The 26547-nt window shown below is 45.6% G+C and overlaps 2 long non-coding RNA genes across 2 annotated transcripts; one reads left to right on the top strand and one right to left on the bottom strand.

Moving 5' to 3' along the window:
• The first annotated feature begins 1020 nt into the window (after window positions 1-1020).
• LOC102153493 lies at window positions 1021-26155 on the top strand. The gene is made up of 6 exons (XR_005358511.1): window positions 1021-2194; window positions 19221-19353; window positions 20802-21029; window positions 23534-23747; window positions 24613-24729; window positions 25896-26155. It is a non-coding gene; the product is annotated as an uncharacterized LOC102153493 (long non-coding RNA).
• On the bottom strand, window positions 4850-15439 carry LOC119871550. Its single transcript, XR_005358512.1, has 3 exons — window positions 15234-15439; window positions 6683-6887; window positions 4850-5783 (listed from the first exon to the last, which is right to left on the bottom strand). It is a non-coding gene; the product is annotated as an uncharacterized LOC119871550 (long non-coding RNA).
• Window positions 26156-26547: the final 392 nt, after the last annotated feature.

A 26547-nucleotide genomic window follows, 5' to 3' on the forward strand; every position in this document is an offset into this window, starting at 1 on the left:
ATGACTGGGTGGCGGGCACTGAGGGGGGCACTTGATGGGATGAGCACTGGGTGTTATTCTATATGTTGGCAAATTGAACACCAATAAAAAATACATTTATAGTAAAAAAAAAAAGTCACTTTAGCTACCTATACTCATCATCTCCACCTTTCCCTTCCCTTAACTCCTAACTGGGAAAGGAACTAGGGGTGGTGGAAGGGGGGGTGGGCGGGGGGTGGGGATGACTGGGTGGCGGGCACTGAGGGGGGCACTTGATGGGATGAGCACTGGGTGTTATTCTATATGTTGGCAAATTGAACACCAATAAAAAATACATTTATAGTAAAAAAAAAGTCACTTTAGCTACCTATATTCATCATCTCCACCTTCCCTTCCTCTCCTAAACCTCTACAATGGGATTTTCATTTCCACAATTAGACTTCTGCATCCTCAGGGTCCTCCTAGGGAGCCTATTTCCTTGGCTTCCAGGATATCCCCTAGTCTTTGTTTTCCTCTTACTTCAGCAGACACCCATTCTCAGTTGGCTGGGCAGGAAACCTCTTTCTATGCTCTGCTTCTGGAATGCCCCAGGACTAAATATTTTGGTTTACTAAGTATTTTGGTGTGATTGTATACTTGTAAGTGGGGCCTATAAGAATCAGCGTGGCCAGGCACAACAAAGGCACGCTCCCAAGTGGTAATTGAGAAGGTGGCGGGACCCGCTGCCCAGCTACAAAGGGTGGGCGTGGGCAGGTAGAAAGGGAGACCACAGTGGATGGGGAAGCACCCCAGGCTAGCACCCTACAAGACAACAGCAGGAGGAGTGCTGTTGTACAAAGAAAGTGCTGGAAGAGATGGCCACTTCACAACACTTTTGGCTTTAGAAGATGTAATTTACCTGATGCACCAGCTGGGAGAGAGCCGGGAATCAGCTACCCGCCTCACATTTCCGCAGGAAACCGCTAGAACCGCCGTGGTTCCCGCCTGCCTGCCCGCTGCTCTGAGCGGTGGAGCCAAGTGCTCACAGGTGTCAAGGACGGAGGTGGAAAAGGCACCTCTGATGCCGCCCAGGGACTGTGGGTGACCTTTAAAAAGTACATTCCCAGCCCTCAGCAAGTGGAAAGAGGGGCCTTGAGGCGAGGCGGCTCCCCCAGCGCTAGCTGGGCCCCCCACCCCCACGGCGCCCGGGTCCCAGGTTCGGGGTGGGCGCAAAGGGCGCACAGGCTGGCAATTTCGCCCGAATCAGATAACCTGTTTCCTGGGTCCCCCCCTCCCCCGTTAAAAAATAGACCAGTGAGGGATCCTTTATGATTCCTCCACCCGCCAGATCCCACCAGGAGGCAGCGAGGCCCCCTCCCCCCTCCCCGGGTCCTCGGGCCCCTCCGCCCGCAGACTCCTTTGCTCCCCAGCTGGGTGGCGCCACCCCGCAGCCCCAGCCCGACGTGAGCAAAAGCGCCTTCACCTGGGCCAGAAGTTTCTAAGACTTCATTACCTGGAGAGAGAGAGGGAGTGACAGGGAAGAGGACGAGCAGGGGAAGAGCAGGGGAGAAGCCGACTCCCCCGCGGCTGAGCCGGAGCCTCGGCGCTGGACCTCAGGCCCCCCAGACGGTGACCCGGGGGGGAAGGCGCTGGACCTCAGGCCCCCCAGACGGTGACCCGGGGTGATGGCGCTGGACCTCAGGCCCCCCCAGACGGTGACCCGGGGTGAAGGCGCTGGACCTTAGGCCCCCCCAGACGGTGACCCGGGGCGAAGGCGCTGGACCTCAGGCCCCCCAGACGGTGACCCGGGGCGATGGCGCTGGACCTCAGGCGCCCCAGACGGTGACCCGGGGTGATGGCGCTGGACCTCAGGCCCCCCAGACGGTGACCCGGGGCGAAGGCGCTGGACCTCAGGCCCCCCAGACGGTGACCCGGGGTGAAGGCGCTGGACCTCAGGCCCCGCAGACGGTGACCCGGGGTGAAGGCGCTGGACCTCATGCCCCGCAGACGGTGACCCGGGGCGAAGGCGCTGGACCTCAGGCCCCCCAGACGGTGACCCGGGGCGAAGGCGCTGGACCTCAGGCGCCCCAGATGGTGACGGGGGCGGGGGGGCGAAGGCGCTGGACCTCAGGCTCTCCAGACGGTGACCCGGGGGAAGGCGCTGGAGCTCAGGCCCCCCAGATGGTGACCGAGGCGAAGGCAGACGCTGAACCCACCGCGCCACCCAGGCCCCTGGGTAAGAATGATTTTTCAGACTCTGATATTTTGCAGAAGGAATGGAGAAACAGTTCCTCAATTCCCTGAACGACAATTAATTGTAAAGATGAATCCTGGAAAATTCTCTTTACTGCAAACGGAGGTGATTTCGCCTCGCAGGGGAGGGAAATAAACGAAGAGGAAATGAGAGAGGGAGACGAACCATAAGAGACTCTTAACCATAGGGAACAAACCGAAGGTTGCTGGAGGGGTGGGGAGGGGGGAGGGGAGCCGCGGTAACTGGGGGTGTAATGAGCCCTGGGTGTTCTATGAATCTGATGAACCCCTGAACTCTACCTCTGAAGCTAATGATACACTCTATGTTAATTAATTGGATTTAAATAACATACAACTAAACCGAATAAAATAAAAATAAACCTAGGAAGAGTCCAGAAGGCAGGTTGGGTTTGGAGCCCTCAAGGGTCCCTGGCTGCAGGAGGTCCTGGCAGATTGGAGCCAGAGTCCCAGGGCCCACTGCAGCCAGCCAGGGTCCACTGGCACCCCAGTCTTGGGAGACCCCTGGGGCCCCAGGCTGTGCGCTGCACAAAGGTGGCCTCTGTAATTCCCATAGCCTGCTGGGACAGAACCAGCCCTCCCCTTGGTGCTTCAGGCTCCAAGGCAGGAGCTGGGGCCTCTTCTGGGCTTGGCTCTGTCTCTGTCTCTATCCCCCTCACTCCCAGGGCCCCAGAGAGCAGGGACTTTGTATCGCATCCAGCCCTGCCCTGAGGGTTCAGCAGAGCCAGGGGTTGAGGGAGTAGAGGGTCTCTCCTCTTGAGTGATGGCCACTTTGGGGCTTTACCCTATGCAGAACTGCAAGTCCCAGAGGCTGTCCTACCACAGCTCCTGCAGAGCTGCAGGCAAAGGATTCAACAATAGCTCAACTTTATGTTTCTTATCCTGATCCCAATCCCATTCTGCCCCAAGGAGGGAAGTTGTGAAGTTTTCCCATTAAAAACTTTTCTTCTGAATGAAATAGATGGACAGCATCCGGTAACCGATTCTTCCTAAGTATATTTGTGCAACCGGCATTAGCAAAAGAATGAACTTCATTCAGGGTAGATTTGCTGCCCAGTGAATTTTGCAGTCCCATTTACATTTTGCGGGGTAGGTTGGCATAACTGTTAGGATTTTAGCCTTGCTAAAATGTGGATTATACTCTGAATTTGACCAGCTGCTGATAAGAGAGTTTTTAGGGGACTATTATTCTCTCAATGAATTCAAGATGTGTTTTACTTATTAACCCCCTCCCCTCCCCTCCACGAAGTGTTTCTATTGGAATCACTCCAGAAAAAGTTCTGGATGAGATAAAGAAACAATTCTGAACAATAATTTATATCCCATCTTTACTCATTTTTTTTTTCTTAAACACACTTCCCAAGAAAAAAAGGCCAAAAAAGAAAATGAAGGACTTTGAGTAATTTATGTCTCCAACACACATCTAAGTTAACAGTTCCTAGAGTGGTGAGCTAGCTCTTACTGAAAACAATCCCCTTAAATATTTTTTTTTTGAGACTGAAAAGGCCAAAATATCACCCTGTGGCCCAAGAGAGGTGGATAAGCAGGTACTTTGCAGTTCCCTGCAGACGTGATGTTCACAGGAGTCTAGCAACAGCATCCACATCAGCCACGGTGGCCCAGGAAATCCTGACAGAGAGGAGGGTAGGGTGGGCACAAGGTGGGATCCTGGAACTGAAGAGGTGAGGTGAAGGAAGCAGAGAATTAACCCAGGGCAAGAGAGTCCGAACTTTCATACCACACAGCACAAAATCCCAGTGAATTTTCTTGTTCTAGAGAAATGGCAGAAGAAGGATTTCAAGAGTTATTATACTTAAGCACACACTTAACACTGATGACCGTGCTGGGAATTGTTAAGCCACTGTTCCCTTTGAACCCCAGAAAAGTGCCAATAAACTAATTCCATTCCCTTTCTTTCTTTTTTTTTTTAATTTTTATTTATTTATGATAGTCACACAGAGAGAGAGAGAGAGAGAGGCAGAGACATAGGCAGAGGGAGAAGCAGGCTCCATGCACCGGGAGCCCGATGTGGGATTCGATCCTGCGTTTCCAGGCTCCATGCACCGGGAGCCTGACGTGGGATTCGATCCTGGGTTTCCAGGATCATGCCCTGGGTCAAAGGCAGGCAAAAACCGCTGCGCCACCCAGGGATCCCTCCATTCCCTTTCCTATAAAGAGGTGGAGTGCTTTGGAAGACCAGCAGTCCAGAGTGGAGATTTGAAGCCAGCACACCCACTCCTTACCTTAGGGCATAAAGGCAACACTGTCAAGGGTGGTGGCTTGTGATTTGTTTCCCCTTGCCCAGGCCACATCTGCCTTCCCACAGCACCCCAGGATTCTTCCTGTCTGTGAACTCCATTGCTCACATATCAAATCCAGATCTGGAGAGTGTGAGACCGAAGGAGCACTTCTTGGGATTTTTGTCTGCACCTGAGAGAGAGACAGAACCCTGGCCCTGAGAAGCCAAAGCTTACCTGGGGCTTTTAGGAAGTGAGAGATGGGCAGCCCTGGTGGTGCAGCGGTTTAGCGCCACCTGCAGCCTAGGGCGTGATCCTGGAGACCCGGGATCCAGTCCCAAGTCAGGCTCCCTGCATGGAGCCTGCTTCTCCCTCTGCCTGTGTCTCTGCCCCCCGCCCCCGGAATAAATAAATAATCTTAAAAAAGAAAGTTCTTCCCTTAATTTATCTCTTTAAAAAAAAGAAAGTGAGAGATGCTATAGATACTATAGATGCAGCATAACAACTTGAAGTGATCCGTGGGCCCCTGAGATGAAGTTGGAGAGAAGGGCCAGCACAGTGGAGCAGGAAAGTTCCCTGGCTGAATGGAGTCCTTGGGGCTGCTGGCTGCTGGACCTCTTGGAGGCCCAGTACTTGAGAGCAAGTTTGACCAGGGGTCGTCCTGACCTCTGTGGCTCTGATGTCTGGGTGCCCCCCCACCAGCAAAGCCAGGTGACCAAGAGTCCTGCCTAGAAACAGCATCCCCACAGCCACCCCTAAACCTGGTCCTTCTCCAATAGACAAACCAGGAACATATGGGAGGAAGAATTTCCCTTCTGTGGGAATTGAGAAAAAGAGGAAAATGTACAAAGCAGTCTCAAGGAACCCCCCCCCCGCCCCCGCAAAGAGGCAGGTGGCTACAGGCTCCTCAGTGGGTCTGGATGGTCTGGGGGTGCCTTGGGTTACTTGTGGGTTTCCTTTTTTTTTAAATTTTATTTATTCATGAGAGACACAGAGAGAAAGGCAGACATAGGCAGATGGAGAAGCAGGCTCCTCGCAGGGAGCCCGATGTGGGACTCAATCCCAGGACTCTGGGATGGCAACCTGAGCTGAAGGCATATGGCCAACCACTGAGCCACCCGGGTGCCCCTCCTCATGGGTCCCCTGATGGGTGGGGGCGCCCCGCTTCGGGTCTTCCAGGCTCTCCACATCTGTTACTGGGCAGTGCCAGCATAGCAGCCCACAGATGGGTAAGCATATCCCAGTGGAAGTCTTGGCGGTGGCTTCAGAAGCTGCCAGCCCATGGGGTTTAGTGATTTCCTGGCCTCTTGAACAGTCCTAAATGGATAGAAAGAAGCAGGATGGTGACAAGAAGCTTAGGAGCAAAGTGCAACAGAAGATGGAATTAGAGATATTAGCATAAAAGCCTATCATGTTGGTTGAAATTATCCTGAGTCAAACTCTGTGGCTAATAGATTGGCATAGTGGCTGAAAATAAGTACTTTGGGCTTGGGGGAGAGGACTATTTAAGGGGACCCTGGTTTATACAGAGATTATTACTGCTCGGAATCCTACTGGTAATCCTGGAGCAGAGACTAGATCCCTGTACTGCCAGCAGAGTAATGCTGGCCGGTAGCCCCTCAGGGATGATCTGAGATGTCAATGAGGAGCAGGGAAGGAGTAGTTGCCCAGGTCCTAGCGGGGTCTTTCACTCTCCCAGCTTTGACTTCTATGTCTGAGTTGCTAAATTGAAAGGCCTTCAGAAGGTGTGCATGTGTGTAACAGCCAGAAGCCGAGATCTCAGGCTCCAGAGGAAGGCCGAGTTAAGATGAGTTCTGTGTCTTTCTAAACAAGTGACCCTCAGCAAGTTTTCTAATTTCTCTAGGCCTTATTTTATAATATTTGAAAAGGAAGCCAAATTTGTTCTTGTTTCACAAGGTAGCTTTCATGAATGCATTCGATAGTACTCGTTAAAGTTTTGACGGTGTCTGGCAAAAAATAATTTCCTCAGTTGTTCCTAATATCATTATTACTGATTTTACAAGGCACAGAAAGATGATCTCAATGGGAACAAATGTAAAATGGCAACTTTTTTGATGTACTCATTCTGTAAGTGCGTTATTTTTACTTCTCTTAACCGTGATGAGACTGTGTTGTAATACATTCTTCATCTGAGTCAGTGTACCACAACATTGATGGACACAAATGGAATTTCTCGTTCAGATATTAGTGCTTACCGTAATGAAATTTGATGATTATCAACATTTAACAGGCAAGTTGGGAGAGTCTTCCATGTTGTAGGTGCTGTGATGGGAGCCACACACACAAAGATGAAAAAGTGCCTGCAGCCTTCACAGACCTTGCAAACTAGTGAGAGCGCAAAGACATAGTCAAGAGACCTTGCTCTCTTGAGTACAGCCAACTCCATGTGCATCAGGCTATCTGTTTAAAGACCAGAAAGAAATGGTACTGAATATGTTTTTTTTTCCCCACGGATTGAGAAAAATAGGCAGTTATAGAATAATAGATGAGGAATAATGAAACAGTAAAAAAGGATGATCAGCATCAAGTACCGACAAAGTGCATTAGTAAAAGTACATAACAGGAATAGCAGATCAGAATCAAGGAGGCAATAGACTCGAGTGTAAATATTGACAGAGTGTCTCCTTGGATTACCTTTGGCTCTAAAGTTCTGGGAGAATCCTGACGCAAGGTAATCCTAGCATGTTCATGCTAAAATTTACTGAATTGACATTGGCAGCCCAAACAGATTCTTGAAAATATTTTGCACATGTATCTATTTTGCACACGATTTTTCATCATAAACACACTGTCTGAATGCTCAAGTTTGAATGAATTTATCCTGGTATGTGTCAGACACCTTTGGATGTGGTCCTTTTTTTAATTCAAATTTTTATTTTATTATTTGTTTATTTTTATTTATAAAGATTTTATTTATTTATGCATGAGGGGCACAGAGAGAATGGTAGAGACATAGGTAGAGGGAGAAGCAGGCTCCCTGCGGGGAGCCCAATGTGGGGACTGGACCCCAGGACCCCAGCATCATGCCCTGGGCGAAGGCAGGTGCTCAACCATGGAGCCACCCAGGTGCCCCTCAAATATTATTTGGAAAAATTCAAGTACACACTCTATGTACAAATAGAGAAAAAAGTACAAGGAACCCTTATGTATTGCCCAGTCTTCTTTTTATTTTTGAAGATTTTATTTATTTATTCATGAGAGACAGAGAGAGACGGGAGGGGCAGAGACACAGGCAGAGGGAGGAGCTGGCTCCATGCAGGGAGCCCAATGTGGGACTCAATCCTGGGATTCCAGGATCACACCCTGAGTGGAAGGTAGGCACTAAATCGCTGAGCCACCTAGGGATTCCCTATTGCCCAGTCTTTAACCATGATCGACCTTTGGCAATCTCATTTGATCTATGTGTCCCAGATTTCAGGTAGAATGTTTTATTTTATTTTATTTTATAGATTCCATTCATTTGAGCAAGAGAGAGAGAAAGAGCACATGAGGTGGGGGGCGGGCAAAGGGAGAGGGAGAAGCAGGGAGAAGCAGACTCCCTGCTGAGCAGGGAGCCCAATTCAGAGCTAGATCCCAGGACCTGGAGATCACGACCTGAAGCTGAGATCATGATCTGAGCAGAAGGCAGGTGCTTAACAGACTGAGCCACCCAGGGGCCCCTCAGGTAGAAAGCTTGAAACCAGATCAGAAACATCTTATCATTGTACCTGTCAATACTATAGCATTTATGTAGAACAGATCAGACTTTGTTCATAATGCCATCATCATATCTTATAACTTTAACAGGAATTCTTTAATACCATTTGGCAGTCAGTACTCATTTCATCCTCTTCTGGTTGCCTCAAAAGTATCTTTTTTTAAAAAAATATTTATTTATTTTAGACAGAGAGAGACAGAGAGAGACAGCGCACCCATGAGCTCGCAAGCACTGGGGGGATAGGAAGAGGGAGAGAGAGAGTCCTGAGCAGAGTCTGTGCTGAGCATGGAGCCAACCCAGGGTTCAATCTCACAACCCTGAGATCACAACCCAAGCAGGAACCAAGAGTTGGATGCTTAATTGACTACCACCCAGGCACCCCAATATTTTTTTTAAAAAACTTTTTTATTTTTAAGTGGGGCTCAAACTTACAACCCTGAGAGTAAGAGTCCCATGCTCTACTAACTGAGCCAGCCAGGCATCCTCAAAAGTACCTATTTATATTTGAATTCTTTACATGAGGATTCATGTACTGCATATGGTTAATATATCTCTTGACACTCTTGATTTATGATTCCCAGTACACCTTTTTTTCCTTGCCTTTCATTTCTGAAAAAGCAGGGTAATGTATCCAGTAGAATCATCCACATTCTGGATTTGACTGACTGATTGCTATGTGTTGCTTTTTCTTTTATTCCTCATAAGTCTTGTATGCTGTTAGATTTATAGGTATGATTGGATTTAGACTGAATTTTTAGGGACAAGAATACTTCATAGGTGGTGCTGTGTTTTCTTTTAATTAGGGGCCATGTAGCCTGTATTGTATCACCCTAATCATGGGTCCCTCTGTTAGTGAGAGTCAGAAATTATTAGAGAAGCTCCTGGGTGAGAACCATGCTTCAGGATCGGCTTCAGTATGAGAACTGCCTACAGCTAAGACTAAAGGAAAAGAAGAAGGTTGGTAGCTTAATGTGGAAATCCCGACATGCTTCACAATGGACAATGGCTGGGAAGAGGGACAGTTTATGGAAAGAAGAAAAGCTTCCATTCATTGAAGGATACATGAAAAGTGATAGATGACACTAAATAGAAGGTTAATATAGAATGGCTAAAGTGAACATGGAGAGAAGCTGCAAATCATTCTTGAGAAGGTAACACACTAAATAAAACTATGAAACTATCAAGAAGACACAAGTTAGAAACATGGGTGACTCATTGCTCTGGTGGTAAGGACTTGAAGTGAATAGACCTGTCAAGGGCTGGTATTGCTGTTAATTCTGAAAAGCATGATGGCAGTGTGTGTGGAAGGTCGTGTCCTTTGTTCTTCTAAACCCCACTCCTGGACCCGTATCACAGAAAGGGTCTCCTCTAGGTCCCTGGGGATTCCTACAAGATGCCGCTCATCTCGATATTGTTTGTGAGGGAGAGGGGCTGGAGGCAACTGTGAGGTTTCTGTAAAATGTCCTGTATTCATTCTAGAACACGGCGTGTAGCAGTTGGAAAAACAAGTTGCGCATAGAGCTAAATTGATTAATCTTAAAATCCTAATGAGGAGTGAATTATTAAATAGAAGTTTGTACCAGAATAACATTTCTATATGTGAAGAATGTTTACACACCCAAAGCTACAAATTCTATACAATACATAGATAACTACTTGTAAGCCAAAATTTTACCTGCAGCATTGTTTATAACCTAACTTAGAAGTGATATGTCACGACTTTCATCATATTTATGGATCATACAGATCAATCTCAGAACAATGTGCGAGGGGACCACATAAACGTGTACATGCCAGAACCATTGCTGGCCATCTTGGAGGCTGGCTATCACATTACTTTAAAGTTTAGTCCAGATGAAGAAAAGTAGTTACATAATAATTCTCAAGAGGTATAATATCATTAATGCAGCAAAAGTTCCTACAAACCATATAAAACCGCTCCAAATTTAAAGAAATAGAAATTTAAAATTGGGATATATATTTTACCTATCATAGGTATTTTAAGTTGTTGATACCCCATGTTATTAAGAGTGTAGGGCAGTAGACACTCTCATATACTTCAAGTTGAATTTGTTGCTACTGTATTTTGAAGACAATAAAGCTAAATGAACTAACTTTATAACACACAGAACTTTATACAACATATAAATTTAACTTTTAGCAATATATTTCACCATTTCATACGATAAAGATAACTTAAGCTAAAGAGTCGAAACTGGGAAATGTCTAATCATAGGAAATTGGAAATAAACATTCCCCTTAAAATGACATATATGGTTGGTAAAAAAAAAGTGAGCAGTCACTATAGCCATAATAAAAGTTGGCTGGATATTAAGGATGTTAAGAGGTAAAAGAGAGTCACAATGGTATCTAGATTATGATTTTTTTTTTTAGATTATGATTTTTTTTAAGGTTTTATTTATTTATTCATTAGAGACACAGGCAGACACAGAAGCAGGCTCCATGGAGGGAGCCTGACGTGGGACTCGATCCCGGGACTCCAGGATCATGTCCTGGGCCGAAGGGAGACTCTACCACTGAGCCACCCAGGCATCCCTAGATCATGATAAAGTATTTGTATATAACTAGAAAAAATACAGGAAGCTCTACAGTTTTTAAGAAATACTTAGGGCATGTTTGGCGTAAAATTCAGAATGTAGAAAATTTTACACAGGCAAGTGAGTGCCCATCCTGATAGAACCCTGAGCACCTTTGCCTGGGGTACCAGTCTGTAACATGGTATTTCCATTGTGGAAAGTATCACTATTTCTGTTAATTGGGAGAAATAAAGAGCATAATACGCCTTCACTTGGCTTCAGATCTGCTTTGATGAAAATAGTCTTGGGGCCAATTGTGTATGGGTTGGGGGGTGGGAATTCAGGCTTTAATAAATTTTGGACTTTAGAATATCTAGTGAGACAGTATAGAACTGTACTCCACAGGCTATCGTGTTTAATGGCAAGCAGGATTGTAGAATACTTCCTTGTCTCAGTCTATACAGGAGATATTTTATTTTTAAGATTTTATTTATTTACTCATGAGAGACACAGAGAGAGAGAGAGAGAAAAAGAGAGAGAGAGAGGCAGAGAGAGAAGCAGGCTCCATGCAGGGACCCGACGTGGGACTCCCGGGTCTCCAGGATCAGGCCCTGGGCTGAAGGCGGCGCTAACCCCCCGAGCCACCCTGGCTGCCCCTATACAGGAGCTATTTATCCCTTTCTCCAACCCCCATTGATTAGTCAGTGTTTTGGAAACAAAAACAGAAAAGTAGAGGAAAAAGAAACTCTAATTTCTGGCAAACTCTTATCTTCAGTGATTGTCACTTTTCTTACATACAATCCTTGGAACCAAAAATTATTGTATTTAAATGAAGGCACCGAGCACCTCCAACATACCCCAATGTCTTCAATTCCTCAGGTGCTAGAATGTATGTTTCACAGCTAACTGTGTTGGAGAAATCAGAATTGAATCTGTAGTAACAGGAATATCAACCTGCAGTCAAACAGATGGACGTAAACAATGTTTTCCAATTCTCCCAGAAAGGCCAACAGTGACAGGATAAGCGACAGCCTCAGACCAGTGAGGGTGACGCGGTGAATCTCGGTGACAGGGAAAGATGGAAAGGGGGGGATGGATATATCAGAAAAGAAAGGAATGGAAAGGGTTTAGGAAATAGCTCTTGGGGAAGAAAGCCCGGAGCATTCAAGTACTACAGAGCTAATAGAGTTGGACACTTTGCCCTTCCAGAATTGCTGGAAAAGAGCAACTGGCATCAAATCCCAGTTAACATTTATTGACTTTACACGGTGCTGCATGTATGCCTAAGGGAGTGCACCCTCTAAACACATCGCTAGGGTGGGAACTGTAATTAAACCCTGTTCCCGGGGTCCCGGGGGGGCTCAGTCGGTTAAGCGTCTGCCTTCTGCTCAGGTCGTGATCCCGGGCGTCCTGGGATTGAGCCCCGAATCGGGCTCCCTGCTCAGTGGGGAATCTGCTTCTCCCTCTCTGTCTCCCTCCGCCCCTCCTCCCACCTGTGTGCATGTGCTCTCTCACAAATGAACACATGAAATCATTAAAAACCAAACCAAACCAAACCCTGTTTTCCTTAATGAGGACAAAGAGGCAGAAGGGATAAAGTAAGTTTTGAAAGTCAAGAGGTGAGAAATTTGAAGAATGACTACAGCAGACTTCTGATTCTAAAACCATCAGCCTACATAGCCCAGCTGTCTGGGCCTCCATGGTCACTGGACTCCCTCCCACCTGCCCGCTGCCCCATCCTGGGAATGCAGAGACTCCTCTTCCTTGGACCTCCTCTGAGTTCCCAAGGTGACAGATACCAAACAAGCCCTCATCTGGTTTGTGTGTTTGGTGGGAGAGAGGAAATTCAAGAAACACTGGTGCCGATGACAAGCTATCTGAAGATACTAGGAGGTACCTCAAGACAGACTCTGAGGGAAAATATCCTAGGCCTAGCAGCAGAACGTTTATTTTTCTTTCTTTCTTTTCTGTGGCTCTATTCTTTTTTTAAAATTTTTTAAAAAAATTTTTATTTATTTATGATAGTCACACAGAGAGAGAGAGAGAGAGAGAGAGAGGCAGAGACACAGGCAGAGGGAGAAGCAGGCTCCATGCAGAGAGCCTGATGTGGGACTCGATTCTGGGTCTCTAGGATCAGGCCCTTGGCCGAGGGCGGTGCTAAACCGCTGAGCCACCCGGGCTGCCCTTGCGGTTCTGTTCTAATAAAAATTTATTTATTTTTTTTATTTTAATTTTTTCTTTTTTTAATTTCAATTCAATTTGCCAACATACGGTATAACATCCAGTGCTCATCTCATCAAATGCCCTCAATGCCCATCACCCAATCACGCCATCCTTCCACCTGCCTCTCCTTCTGCAACCCTCAGTTTGTTAGGAGTCTCTCATGGTTTGTTCTTTTCTAATTTTTCCCTACTGAGTTTCCCTCCTTTCCCTGATAGTCCTTTTCACTATTTCTTATATTCTGCATATGAATGAAACCATAAGAACATTTGTTTCTTGATTGATTTTTTTGCCCCTCTGCTCTTCCCATCATGTTGTCCTATCTCTCGGATCTTAGGCGACAGCTTTGGTGAGACGGTCTTGCTGACTGACTGCCTTCTTATTGCTAATCTTTTGTTTTTGAGAAAGAGATCAGATAAAATGCAGGTTTCATAAGAAGAAAACTACAGTTGTTTTTCTCACCCTGGTAGCACAAGTAGGTGGCAGCTGTGGTTCCACCTGCCTGACAGGAAGGGTGTAATGTGGTGCATACAGCAAATCTCCTGTAAATATTGTGGTTCTAATTTGAACCATTATTGTGCCGTATAAGTAAACTAATTTTAAAGAGGTTTATTTTCTCTAGATAAGTTTACATCTAGGAAAGTCTTTTAGAGTACAGTTTATAAATTGGGTTACCATGCTGCTTTAAGTAGAAGACACAATTGTTTTTAAAAAGTTATTTATTATTTATTCATGAGACACAGTGAGAGGCAGAAACACAGGCAGAGGGAGAAGCAGTCTCCCTGCCGGGAGACTGATGCAGGACTTGATCCCAGAACCCCGAGATCACGACCTGAGCCAAAGGCAGATGCTCAACTATGGAGCCACCTTGTGCCCAGAGGGACAGTATTTTTGAATAAAGAAAGAAAGATATCCAAAATATTGATAAATGACAAGTTGTTGATTCCTGTTATAATAGGATTTCTTTGGAGGGAAGTAAAAATAGTATGTTTACATTTGTGTAAAATTATAGAAAGCCTCCAAAATATATCCATTGTGGTTGCTTATCATTTGGGCGGTAGGGAAAGTGAGAATGGAACTTCTGCTTTCACTTTATACTTTACTGTTTTATTTCTTTTTTAAAAATATTTTATTTATTCATGAGACACACACACACACACACAGAGAGAGAGAGAGAGAGAGAGAGAGAGAGAGGCAGAGACACAGGCAGAGGGAGAAGCAGGCTCCATGCAGGGAGCCTGATGTGGGACTCGATCCCGGGTCTCCAGGATCGTGCCCTGGGCCGAAGGCAGGTGCTAAACCGCTGAGCCACCCAGGGATCCCCCTGTTTTATTTCACTTGGAAAGAAATATGTATCATTTTGATTATAGAATATTAAGAATAACTAAAAAATAAAAGAATTCTAATGCTATTCACTTTAAAGAATTCTACTGATATTTATGAAGAATGGATATATGATAGGTACTATATGATAAGTTTTATTTTTAGTATCTTATTTATGTATTTATTATTTAGCTATTATTATGTACAATTTACTGGTAAGGAAATGTAGCTTTGCAGAATCTGAGTAATTTGTTTGCATGAGGGGCTGCTTTGCAAGTGTTTAGTCTGGTAATGTAGCTCCCCATTGGGACACCCCACAGCTCTGTGTGTTATAGTCACCACGGCCAAGCATTCACATTCACTTTCCCACTGGAGGGGCCCTTGGGTGGCTCAGTCCGTTAAGCATCTGCCTTTGGCTCAAGTCATGATCCTGGAGTCTGAAGATGGAGTCTGAGGATGGAGTCTGAGGATTGAGCCCCAGAATCAAGCCCCGTGGGGCTCCCTGCTCAGTGGGGAGTCTGCTTCTCCCTCTCCCTGTGCTCCTCTCCCCACTGTTCTCTCTCTCACTCTTACTCTCGCTCAACTAAGTAAATACATAAAATCTTAAAAAAAAAAAAAAAACAACAACCAATACTTTCCCACCTGGAGAGACTTATCCAAAATCACGTGGCTACTGAGTGGATATATAACCTATTCAATTTGCTCTTAAGGAAGATTAAAAAAATGATATACATTTTTGGTAAGATATGGGGAAAAATAATGTGGCCTCAGAAGAGTTCAATGGCAGCAGCTCTTTCTGCCCGAGGACACTGCCCCATTCTTTAAAACCGCCTTTTTCCACTGGAAAAACCCCACAAACAAACCCAGGAACAAAAGAGGCACCCCCTGGAGTGCTAAATCCAGAGAAGTGAACCTCCGCAATTGACTGCCACGTCAAGTCTAGAGAAGGAAGAGACAAAAAATACTTACATTAGCGCATGTGAAGCCTTCCTTGAAAACAAGAATGGGAACTCTCTCCAGAAATGTGAATTCCTAGGGGTGGTCTCTAGGTGTCTGGAGGATGGACCCTGAGAGCAAGAGTAAGCCCAACTGGCAAGGGATCACTGAGGATTCCAGTGGTGACCCCAGGAAAGTGGCTTCAGCATTTCCTGGGCTAAGGAGCAGAATGTATCTCCCAGGTGTGAACAGTGTATTTCACTTGCATTGTACAGAGTGGGTGGTACCTGGGGGGCTGTCACACCCAGAGCAGTGGGGTTTCGCAGTGGGGACTCACATTCCCAAGGCAGAAACCTGCTGAGCAGCCTTGGTTTCATCTAACTCCCCAAACCAGAAACTACTCACTGTGTCAGGAGATTTTATTAGGGAATCTTGATTTATACAATCTAAAGTTACACTTATTCTTAAATCAAAATGTTACTGGTCTCCAGTGACTGTGAAAGTTTCCTTGAAAGATCACTTACAATGTTTTGCTCTTACACATTTTTTCTTTTCTATTCTGTCCTGGAAGACGTTAGTGTGTCATAATTTAGAAACTAAGCAGCCCAAATGATATGGGGTAATATAATCTGATACACTTAGGAAGAAAATGCAAAAACACACCTTTACACACAATTGGTTGGATCTCCCTTACCAATCTCTTGGGTACATCTCTGGCCAATCTCATAATATACTGGATCAATATCATATATCTGAGTAGTCTTATTGTCAGCAATCAATTGAAACTGAATTGAAATTTCCATCTTTCATCCAAATCACATTTTACGGTTGTCTGGAGGCCAAGAAGCCCTCTTGGACAGGATGGTTCCAGTCCAGATACCTCCCACTTGGGTCACCAGTTGCTTTCTATCTGTTCATGATTGTATTAAACTTGTTCTAGACTCAGAGCCCTTGTACTTTATATTCTCTCTTTCTGATAACACCTCTCTCAGACTCTGCACGGCTTCCTCCATTACATTATTCAGATCTCAGTTGAAAGGACACCGCCATATCTGACAATTCCTTGACTGCCCTAGCTTAGATAGCACCCTCCCAGCTACAGTCTTTCTTATCTTGTTTAATATTCTTGATAGTACTTATCATACACACATATATATATATTTTTTTTTAATTTGTGAGCATGTTTCCTGCTTGTTTCCTCCCATGAATGTGTCAGGCACATCACACATAATTCACATCTGTGTTGTCAATCACTGTATCTCCAGGGCCTTGATCACCATGTAGCATAATGTAGGCACTTAGTAGGTATTCATGAATGAAAAAGGAAGGAGTTGGGGATCCCTGAGTGGCCCAGCGGTTTGGCGCCTGCCTTTGGCCCAGGGCACGATCTTGGAGACCCGGGATCGAATCCCACATCGGGCTCCGGGTGCATGGAGCCTGCTTCTCCCTCTGCCTATGCCTCTGCCTCTCTCTCTCACGCTCTCTGTGACTATCATAAATAAATAAAAATTAAAAAAAAATTAAAAAGAAAAAAAAAAGAAAAAGGAAGGAGTGTATGCAAAATAATCTCCAGGCATTGGCTCAACAGAGGAAGGGCAGGTGTAGATATCTTCCTTGGAAGCCTTTGTTCCTTTGTTTCATTTTGCTTCTCAGAAGATGCAAGTAAACTTGCTATGACCACGTAATGCTATGACCCAATCAGTTAGACCTGTAAAGCTTTCCTGAGTTCTCTAGACCATGTGGCTGAATGGGACCCAGAAACGCTGAGACAGGTCATTGCTGGTGGAAGCTGAGAGTCCTGTGACCTGATTTCCATTCAGGCAGGGATCCTGGAACTCTGCCCCCTTTAACCTGAACCTGGTGGCTTAGCCACAGCGCTTTCCTCTCCAGCCTGGCTTTTCCACTTCTTCCAAGTCCTGCTGTTGGAGCCGGCAGCCCACCCAGTGCTGGGTTCGTGGTACTGTAGGACAGCTTTTCAAAAGCATTTACTTCATTTCATTTGAAGGGCTACATAGTTTTGGGTTTTCAGATGTACCATAGTTTTCCCCAACTCTTTCCTGTAAAACACGTTTGTTTGTTCATTTTAATAGATTTTCTTCTTTCTTTTTTAAAGATTTTATTTTTATTTGTTTGAGACAGAGAGAGAAAGACTGCAAGAGGGGGGAGGAATAGAGAGAGGGAGAAGCAGGCTCCATGCCGGGAGCCCGACGTGGGACTTGATCCTGGGACTCCGGGATCACGCCCTGGGCCAAAGGCAGGCCCTAAACCACGAAGCCACCCAGGGATCCCTGTTTCTCTCTCTCTCTCTTTTTTTAAAGATTTTATTTATTTACTGATGAAAGACACAGAGAGAGATGTAGAGACATAGGCAGAGAGAGAAGCAGGCTCCCCATGCGGAGCCCGAAGCCGGACTCCATCCTGGATCCCAGATCATGACCTGAGCTGAAGGCAGATACTCAACTACTGAGCCACTGAGGCGTCCCCCTCATAACTCTTGTATATTGTTAGATTTAGTGATGTGATTGCATTTAGACTGAATTTTTAGGGACAAGAATACTTCATATGTGGTGCTGTGTTTCCTTTTAATTAGGGGCCATGTAGCCTGTATTCTATCCCCCTGTTCGTGGGTCCCACTGTTAGTGAGAGTCAGAAATTATTAGAGAAGCTCCTGGGTAAGAACCGTGCTTCAGGATCGGCTTCAGTAGGAGAATCTCCTACAGCTAAGACTAAAGGATGAGAAGAAGGTTGGTAGCTTAATGTGGAAATCCCGACATGCTTCACTATGGACAATGGCTGGGAAAAGGGACAGTTTATGGAAAGAAGAAAAGCTTCCATTCATTGAAGGATACATGAAAAGTGATAGATGACACTAAATAGAAGGTTAATATAGAATGGCTAAAGTGAACATGGAGAGAAGCCGCAAATCATTCTTGAGAAGGTAACACACTAAATAAAACTATGAAACTATCAAGTAGACATAAGTTAGAAACATGGGTGACTCATTGCTCTGGTGGTAAGGATTTGAAGTGAATAGACCTGTCAAAAGGCTGGTATTGCTGTTAATTCTGAAAGGCATGATGGAAGTGTTTGTGGAAGGTCGTGTCCTTTGTTCCTCTAAACCCCACTCCTGGACCCATATCACAGAAAGGGTCTCCTCTAGGTCCCTGGGGATTCCTACAAGATGCTGCTCATCTCGATATTGTTTGTGAGGGAGAGGGGTTGGAGGCAACTGTGAGGTTTCTGTAAAATGTCCTGTATTCATTCTAGAACTCGGTCTGTAGCAATTGGAAAAACAAGTCGTACATATAGCTAAATTGATGAATCTTAAAATCGTAATGTATAGTATAATTTCATATTTATATATAACTAGGAAAGACATAGTACCTCAATAGTATTTGTGAAATATTAGGGACAGATGTGCTTTAGAATTCAGAATGCAGAGGATTTTAGTGGACTAGAAGGTGCATATTCTGAGATATTATAACTGTGACCATCCTGGTCTGGGGTAGCATTCTGTAACGTAGCATTACTAATCATGATGTTAAAAAATATTCATGATGATTGTAATAAAGAGCTTGATATATATTTACTTCAGATCTGTTTTGTTACCTCATAGTTGGTGGACTGAATTGTGAAATAAAAAGACTAGGCTTTAAGAAGTTTTGGACCTTAGAGCTGCTAATAAGAAGTTGTGCTCTCATCTCTGTCTGTGGTCATTGGCAAGGAGGATTGTAGACTATCTACCATAGTCCATTCAGGGACTATTTATCCACATTTCATTCCCCTTTCCTGGTGATCAGTTATTAATTTGGAAAGAAGAAAATAAACAGTAAGGTTAAAAGTGAAAAGTAAAGATGGAATTTCTGGCAATCTCTTATCTTCAACAATTGTCTTTTTTTTTTAACTTGCACTTCTTAGAAGTAAAAATTAAACCAAAAATATTGAAGTATTTAAGGAAAGGCTCACCAGTGTCTCCAGCGTATATCAACTGCTCAAAGTAGTATGATTTATGTTTTTCAGGCTAGCCCTAATCGAAGGAATTGGAATTGACTGAAGTTACAGGACTGAAATAATATCATCCTGGGTTTAATAGGTGGATACAAACAACGCTTTCAATTCTCCGTGGAAAGATCAAGTAAACATTACTTCCTGGGTAAGTTATAGCCTTGACTCCAGGAAGGGTGGTGCAGAGAATCTTGTAACAGGGGGAAACGTGGTGTGATATCTTAGAAAATAAAGAAGGGGGTGCCTGGCTGGCTCAGTCGGTGGAGCATGGGAGTCTTACTCTTGGGGTTGTGAGTTTGAGCCCAAAGTTGGTATAGAGATTACTTAAAAATTTTTTTTTAATTTTTATTTGTTTATGATAGTCACACACACACACACACACACACACACACACACACACAGAGGCAAAGACACAGGCAGAGGGAGAAACAGGCTCCATGCACCGGGAGCCCAACGTGGGTTTCAATCCCGGGTCTCCAGGATTGCGCCCTGGGCCAAAGGCAGGTGCTAAACTAGTGCGCCACCCAGGGATCCCTTAAAAATTTTTTTTTAAAAAAGACTTTATTTTAGAGAGAGAGCCCCTAATGTAGACTTCAAAAAAATATCTTAGGCCTGCCCAAGGACTACCTTTTTTTTTTTTTTTAAAGATTTTATTTATTTATTCATTAGAGACACACACACACACACAGAAAGGCAGAGACACAGGCAGAGGGAGAAGCAGGCTCCATGCAGGGAGCCCGACGTGGGACTCAATCCCAGGTCTCCAGGATCACCCCCTGGTCAGAAGGCGGTGCTAAACCGCTGAGTCACCCGTGCTGCCCAAGGACTACCTCTCAATTGTATTTTTCCAATACCCTCTTTTCTCATCTATTGTCCTATCTGCCAAATCTCAAGGCTGTCTTTGAGGCCAGCAAGGTGGCAGCTGCTCCAGTTAATGACCAGGATCACTCACTCATAGTCCCTATCCAAAGGTGATTTTTGGTTGTTCCTGCTGCTCAAACCCAGAGTGTCATGGACCCCAGATAAGACCTCATTGAGCTACACACTGACCCTAAGTTGCATCCCTTTCCAACAGCTGTCCAGTTCCCCTACATACACACACACACACACACACACACACACACACACACACACAAAAAGACGCTGGCATTTGTGTACAGTTTTATTGAAAAAAGAACAAAAATTTTATAAAGACAACAAAGACAAAAACTTCTTACATCATTACTGAGCAAATTGGAGATATCTTAATTGAGCCATAATTTTTTTTTAATTTTTTAATTTTTATTTATTTATTTTTATTTATGATAGGCACGCAGTGTGAGAGAGAGAGAGAGAGGCAGAGACACAGGCAGAGGGAGAAGCAGGCTCCATGCACCGGGACCCCGACGCGGGACTCGATCCCGGGTCTCCAGGATCGCGCCCTGGGCCAAAGGCAGGCGCCAAACTGCTGCGCCACCCAGGGATCCCGAGCCATAATTTTTTAAGAGGAAGATCCAATAAGAAGAATAATAGAGCTTTTAATGAGAATATTTTTAAAGGAGATGCAATCAAGATTTCCAAGCTGAGATCTCAAAGTTCCTGTTTGTCAAATGACAGGTGGCAGCTGCCCACGAGCAGGAAGACAAGGAGGAGTCAACCCACTCCATCAGATGGAGGAACCTTGGCAGTGTCTTCTTCTAGCTGGCCCCAGAGGAAGGAGGTGCTCACAAGGTCCCGGTTCTGAGGACTCTCTCAAGCTGTCTGTGGACCAGCTGGAGCAGGTTGGCCAGGAAAGTATACCTGGAAGGGAGTCTGTCGGCTTCCTGTGCTTTGCCAACTCTCCAGGTAGTGATTTGAGTCCCATGGGAGTTGGAGTCATCTGTCTGGTTTTGGCATGTCTGTCCTCTCTTCCAGTGTTCCGGGCACTGGCTGGGATTTCCTTGGCGCCCAAGGCAGATAGCTGCTCTGGGCCCTGGGATACATAGTCGGGTAGACGAGTCTGGAGCAGTGGAAATTCAGAAATTCAGCAGGTGTAACAGGGGAACAAGATCTATACGACTCTAATTTTCAACAATTACAGTCCCAGAGACACACGGGATCCAGTTCCTGTTGTTGAATTTCTTTCAACAATAGCCCTTTTATGGTGCTGTTTTTTCTTTTCCTCATTCTATTGTTTTCTGTCAGCCTTTCTCAGTCATATTCTGAAACTGTTCTATACCTGGATCATTTCCTCTCTCATCTCATTTTTTTTCCCTGAGATTTTCTTTTCTTTGCAATTTCTAGTTCTTGCGCCTGGATTCCCATGCTTCACTGTCTTCCAAGCTCATGTCCTCTTTGATCTTTCCCATTCTTGCCCACAACTTGATTCTGTTGGGCCCTCAAACCTGGCGGTCCCAGGGCTGATGCAGGGTAAAAGCCACTCCTCCCCTATGGGACTCATGTTTTTCCATACTGTGGAGGCCAACCTGCCTCCTTGTCGTTAAAAGATGGAATATTACTCAGCCATTAGAAACGACAAATACCCACCATTTGCTTCAACGTGGATGGAGCTGGAGGGTATTATGCTGAGTGAAGTAAGTCAATCGGAGAAGGACAAACAGTGTATGTTCTCATTCATTTGGGGAATATAAATAATAGTGAAAGGGAATATAAGGGAAGGGCGAAGAAATGTGTGGGAAATATCAGAAAGGGAGACAGAACATAAAGACTCCTAACTCTGGGAAATGAACTAGGGGTGATGGAAGGGGAGGAGGGCGGGGGGTGGGGGTGAATGGGTGACGGGCACTGAGGGGGGCACTTGACGGGATGAGCACTGGATGTTATTCTGTATGTTGGTAAATTGAACACCAATAAAAAATAAATTTATTATTAAAAAAAAGAAATCTGAACGAGAGGGAGGGGAAGAAGAGCAGAAAGAGAGACTTTTGGACTGGAAGGGAGGCCGGTCAGATGGGGAAGCTCCCTCCACATCCAAACCACAAAGCCACTCCAACTCCTCTCTGACCATCTACTATTTTTTTTAAGATTTTATTTATTCATGAGAGACCAGAAAGAGAGAGGCAGAGACACAGGCAGAGGGCTCCAGCAGGAGCCTGATGTGGGACTCTATCCCAGGACCGGGGGATCACGACCTGAGCCAAGTCAGACACTCAACCACTGAGCCACCCAGGTGCCCCTGACCACCTACTTCCATTCTCTGATCCCAATGACCGAGCGTGCTTACTCAGTTCTGCAAGGCGGGCAAGGCAAATGTGGGTTTGTCTTCGTTTTTGAAGCAATCGCAAGACTCCAGCTCTTCTACACAGATATCTGTGGTTTACGGTGGTTTGACTTATGATCTTCTGACTTTATGGTGGTGCTAAAGTGATACACATTCCATAGCGATTGTACTTTGAGTTATGAATTTGAATTTTTTCCCCAGGCTAGTGATACATGGTACGATTCTCTCTTGTGATGCTGGGCAGTGACCCCCACAGCTCCCATGATTACGAGGGTCAGGAACCCACGTGCTTCCAACCATTCTGTTCTCATACGTGTTTGCACACAAGCATTCTGTTTTTCACTTTCAGTATAGCATTCAATAAATTATGTGAGAGGGTCAACACTTTGTTATAAAATAGGCTTTGTGTTAGATGATTTTGCCCAACTGTAGCCTAATGGAAGTGTTCTGAGCACAGTGAAGGTAGGCCTGGCTAAACTGTGATGTTCAGTAGGTTAGACGTATAAAATGCTTTTTCAACTTCTGGTATTTTCAACTTATGATGAGTTTATTGGGACATAACCTCATCATAGTGAAGAATGGTTTGTGTTGAAATGTAGAACTGTCTGTGCGAAAGGAGAAATGTCCTCATAGGAAGACTAAATTAATGCCAGCGCCCATTTTCTGGGTCTTGATTTCTAACATCTGAGGGGACAGAAAAATTTAAAAGACAAACGTGTCCTTACTACAAGCTTTTTCACATCTCCCAGCGCAGCCATTTCCATGTAGGGTGCAGGCTGCAGGACTGAAGAAGTAGAAATCTTTCTCCTAGGACACCAACAGGAAAGAGTAACTCTCTGCAGCATCTAAGACTCCGAGGCCACAGCCTCACCACGCCAAATGGCTGCACTCAGGAGCCTTCACGTTTGCTGGATCTTTACTAGAGTCCATATGGATATTGGTACAAGGCAGGTCCCAGGAGAAGGCGGGAGAGGCGGATTCTGTAGCTGCTAGAATTGTCTGACCTGGGGCTGATGCCCTGGAACCCCACAGCTGTCAATTCAGATAGCACAAGGCTTAAGGTCTTCCTTTTTCTATTTATCCCCCTAAACTTAACCTGTACCTTCCCCCTTGCTAATGCATCCTCCAGAACATTCAAGGAACGCTGACATCTGCTGTCCGCACTCAGCTGGAGGGTCACACTCAGCTTCAAGGGAGACAGACCCCTGACCAGGTGTCCTCTGCTGTTCCCTCCCTCGCCAAGAATACCTCTGACTTCGGGCAAAGTGTTCTAGTTCACCTCCAGCTCTTCCTGCCCCAAGGCCACCTATATTCCTATTGAGCCTGATGCCACCCTCTGAGAGGTAAGCCCACACTGGAAAGTAGGAAGGAGGGTTCAATTGCTGTATACATACACAGTAAGAGAACCGTGACAAGTGTAAGTAGAGGTAAAAGTTCCTTGGCACATCATAGATCCCATTAAGAGCGTTTTTCTCCTAACTTAAAAAAATCTGTAAGTCATCCAGGAGAGGAAAAATCAGGAAGGTTCTGTATGGCAGGAAGAACTTCCAGGGGCGGGTCGCAGGCTCCTTGCAGGGCCCGGGCCGAGGCGCTGGGTGTCCCCTATCCGGGCCCGCCGCCGCCGCCTCGGGTCGCGGTGCCCGCAGCTCCGTGGCCGTCCGGGCCTGGACGCGCGCGCTCGGCCGCGGTTCTGGCCCCGGCAGGTGGGGCCCGGGGCTCCCGCCCGCACCGCGGCGCCCGTCCCCGCAGGCCTGGGGGCGCCGGCAGGAGCGCGGCTGAGCCCCCGGCAGTGCGCGGGCGCCCGGGGGCAGGAGCGGCTCTGGACCTGCCCCCGCGAGGCAGCTCCCCCAGCCGCGGCCGGCGGGGATCCCTCGCCTCGGCCTCCGGAGCCGCCCGGGGCGGGGGGGGCACCCAGCTCGGGTCGGGGCGCTGCTCTGGGGCCCGGCGCGTGCGAAGGACGGTCCCAGTCCCGGGGGCGGATCCTCATTTGCCTTGCAAAGTGCCTCCGAGCTCCGTAGGATTAAGGAGAAAATTGCGTCATTCTGGGAGCCGCTGCTGAAATTGGGTTTTGATGATTGGATCAGGCCGAGGCCTGGCTGGTGGGTGGGGAGATTGGTCCAGTGTTGACAGCTTCCACCCGACATAGACGGTTGCAGACAAGCCTAGACGAGTCACACTTACTAAACTAATTCTCTTCCCTTAACACAGAGGCATTGCCTGGCAGTGGAGACGAGACTCCGGTGAAGCCGGATCATAATCCGAGATCGCAGAGCTCCTTCAGGTTAGCGATGGACTGAGAACCAGGGCCTTACGCACGTGTATCAGGTAAGGAGTGAGCAGAGGATAGTGAGGCAGGGTAGGGAAAAGGGGGCCTCATACCTACTTAGAGTTGTAATTTTTCTATTTTTGTCTACACTAAACTACCTGAAAGGAACATCCAAAATTGCTATGATTTTCATACCTCTTGGGCAAATGGATTGACTTAAAGTCACATTCTCAGTAGTGTTTTTGCTGAACCCTATCCATTTTAATGCAATCGTGTGCATTATAAGCTATTTCCCTTATTTGCTTTCCCTTCTTCCACTGCATACTATTTTACTTTAAATGTGTATTTTCCTATCAACCAGTCTTGTAACATGTGATTTATTTTTCCATGTGCTTCTATTTTCAATTCATGTAAAAACTATTAGATTGTATGTTATTTATCATTTTGCACTCATTTGCCAATTCCTAGGATCTTTACATGGACTTTGATCTATTGCTTCCCAGTCTGGTGTATTAGCCTTTGATGAGTCTCTGCCACTCCTTACCCATCTGCTGTCCCCAGTGGACACTCAGATTGCCACTCGGTCACCATCACCATCTATACTAGTCCCTTACAGACCTGTGAGAGAATTTCTCTAGGCTATGAACTGGTGAGCAGAATTGTACCATAGCAAGTATATAAACCTAATTTTCCTGAGTTCTTCCAGATTGTGCGTTAGCACGAAAGCAGCATTTACCTTCTGACAGTGCATGAAGATTATTCCATGCACACATTCCTCACAAGCCCTTGGAGAGGCCTAGCGGGCATTAGAACACTCACTAGGGGTGGCGATTAGCTGTGGTGGTGGCCACCTGATTCAGTCTGTTCTGACTGCTGCCAGGGTCTGTCCTGGTGTGTCAGTCTGCACTGTGCTTTGAGAGCCATTCTCTGATGTTCAATAGAAAAATCTCTGTTCACCTTTCTGTTGGATTTGAAGCTATCTTAATTTGCTCAAACCCTTTATGCTTAAACTATTAAGTTTCTGTCACAAAAAAAGACAAAAAGCACAAAAACCAAAAATCCCAAATGCAAAAACACCAAAACCAGAAAAAGAAACAACAGTGACCTCACATTCAACTTCATACTTTAGCTTAATGTAATCTCTTTTCTTTGTAGCAACCTGGGTAGAATTAATCTAGATTTTTCCTCATAAAATAATTAAGTATTTGAAGGATTTTTTTTCTAGTTTCAGGATATTTCAAGATTTTTATTTTCAAGTAATTTCTACACCAAACATGGGCTTGAACTTACGACCACGAGATCAAGAGTAGCATGCTGTACCAACTGATCCAGCCAGGTATCCCTATTTCAAGAATGTTAGTTTGCCATTGTCCAGGATTTTTAGATGAGAAAAAGGGTAAATATAAAAGAAAAAGCAAATTCCCCTCGTCACATCTGGAAATTTTACATTTTTCCTTATAAGCCCTTCCATCAAGAATTATTTAAATAAAGACATTTTGATCATTTACATGTGTGCTAATTTCATTCACACAGGAATCTTGGGGCAGGAGCCAGGAGGGCTGCTTCCCAGGACCTCTTTTGATCCTGATGGGATGTCTACAGATCCAGATCACACGCTGATTGGAGCCCAGCTCTATGGTTGGGGTGGGGAAGGTGGGTAGAGTAGAACCGCAGAGAAACTAAAGATGTAGGAACTGTTCCTTGGCTAAACTCAGAAGAATTGTTCAAGCAGAAAGATATCCTACTTAACCAGATTCTCAGATCCCTGCCTCATTGTATATCCACTCCCCGACTCACCCAGATTTTAAGGCTGACTTTGTATGAGGCTAAAATTGGCACTCCTTTGTCCCTGGTCAGCTTGAACACTTCTAACCCAA

The sequence above is a fragment of the Canis lupus genome, chromosome 4 (assembly GCF_011100685.1).
Source record: "Canis lupus familiaris isolate Mischka breed German Shepherd chromosome 4, alternate assembly UU_Cfam_GSD_1.0, whole genome shotgun sequence".
Lineage (NCBI taxonomy): Eukaryota > Metazoa > Chordata > Mammalia > Carnivora > Canidae > Canis > Canis lupus.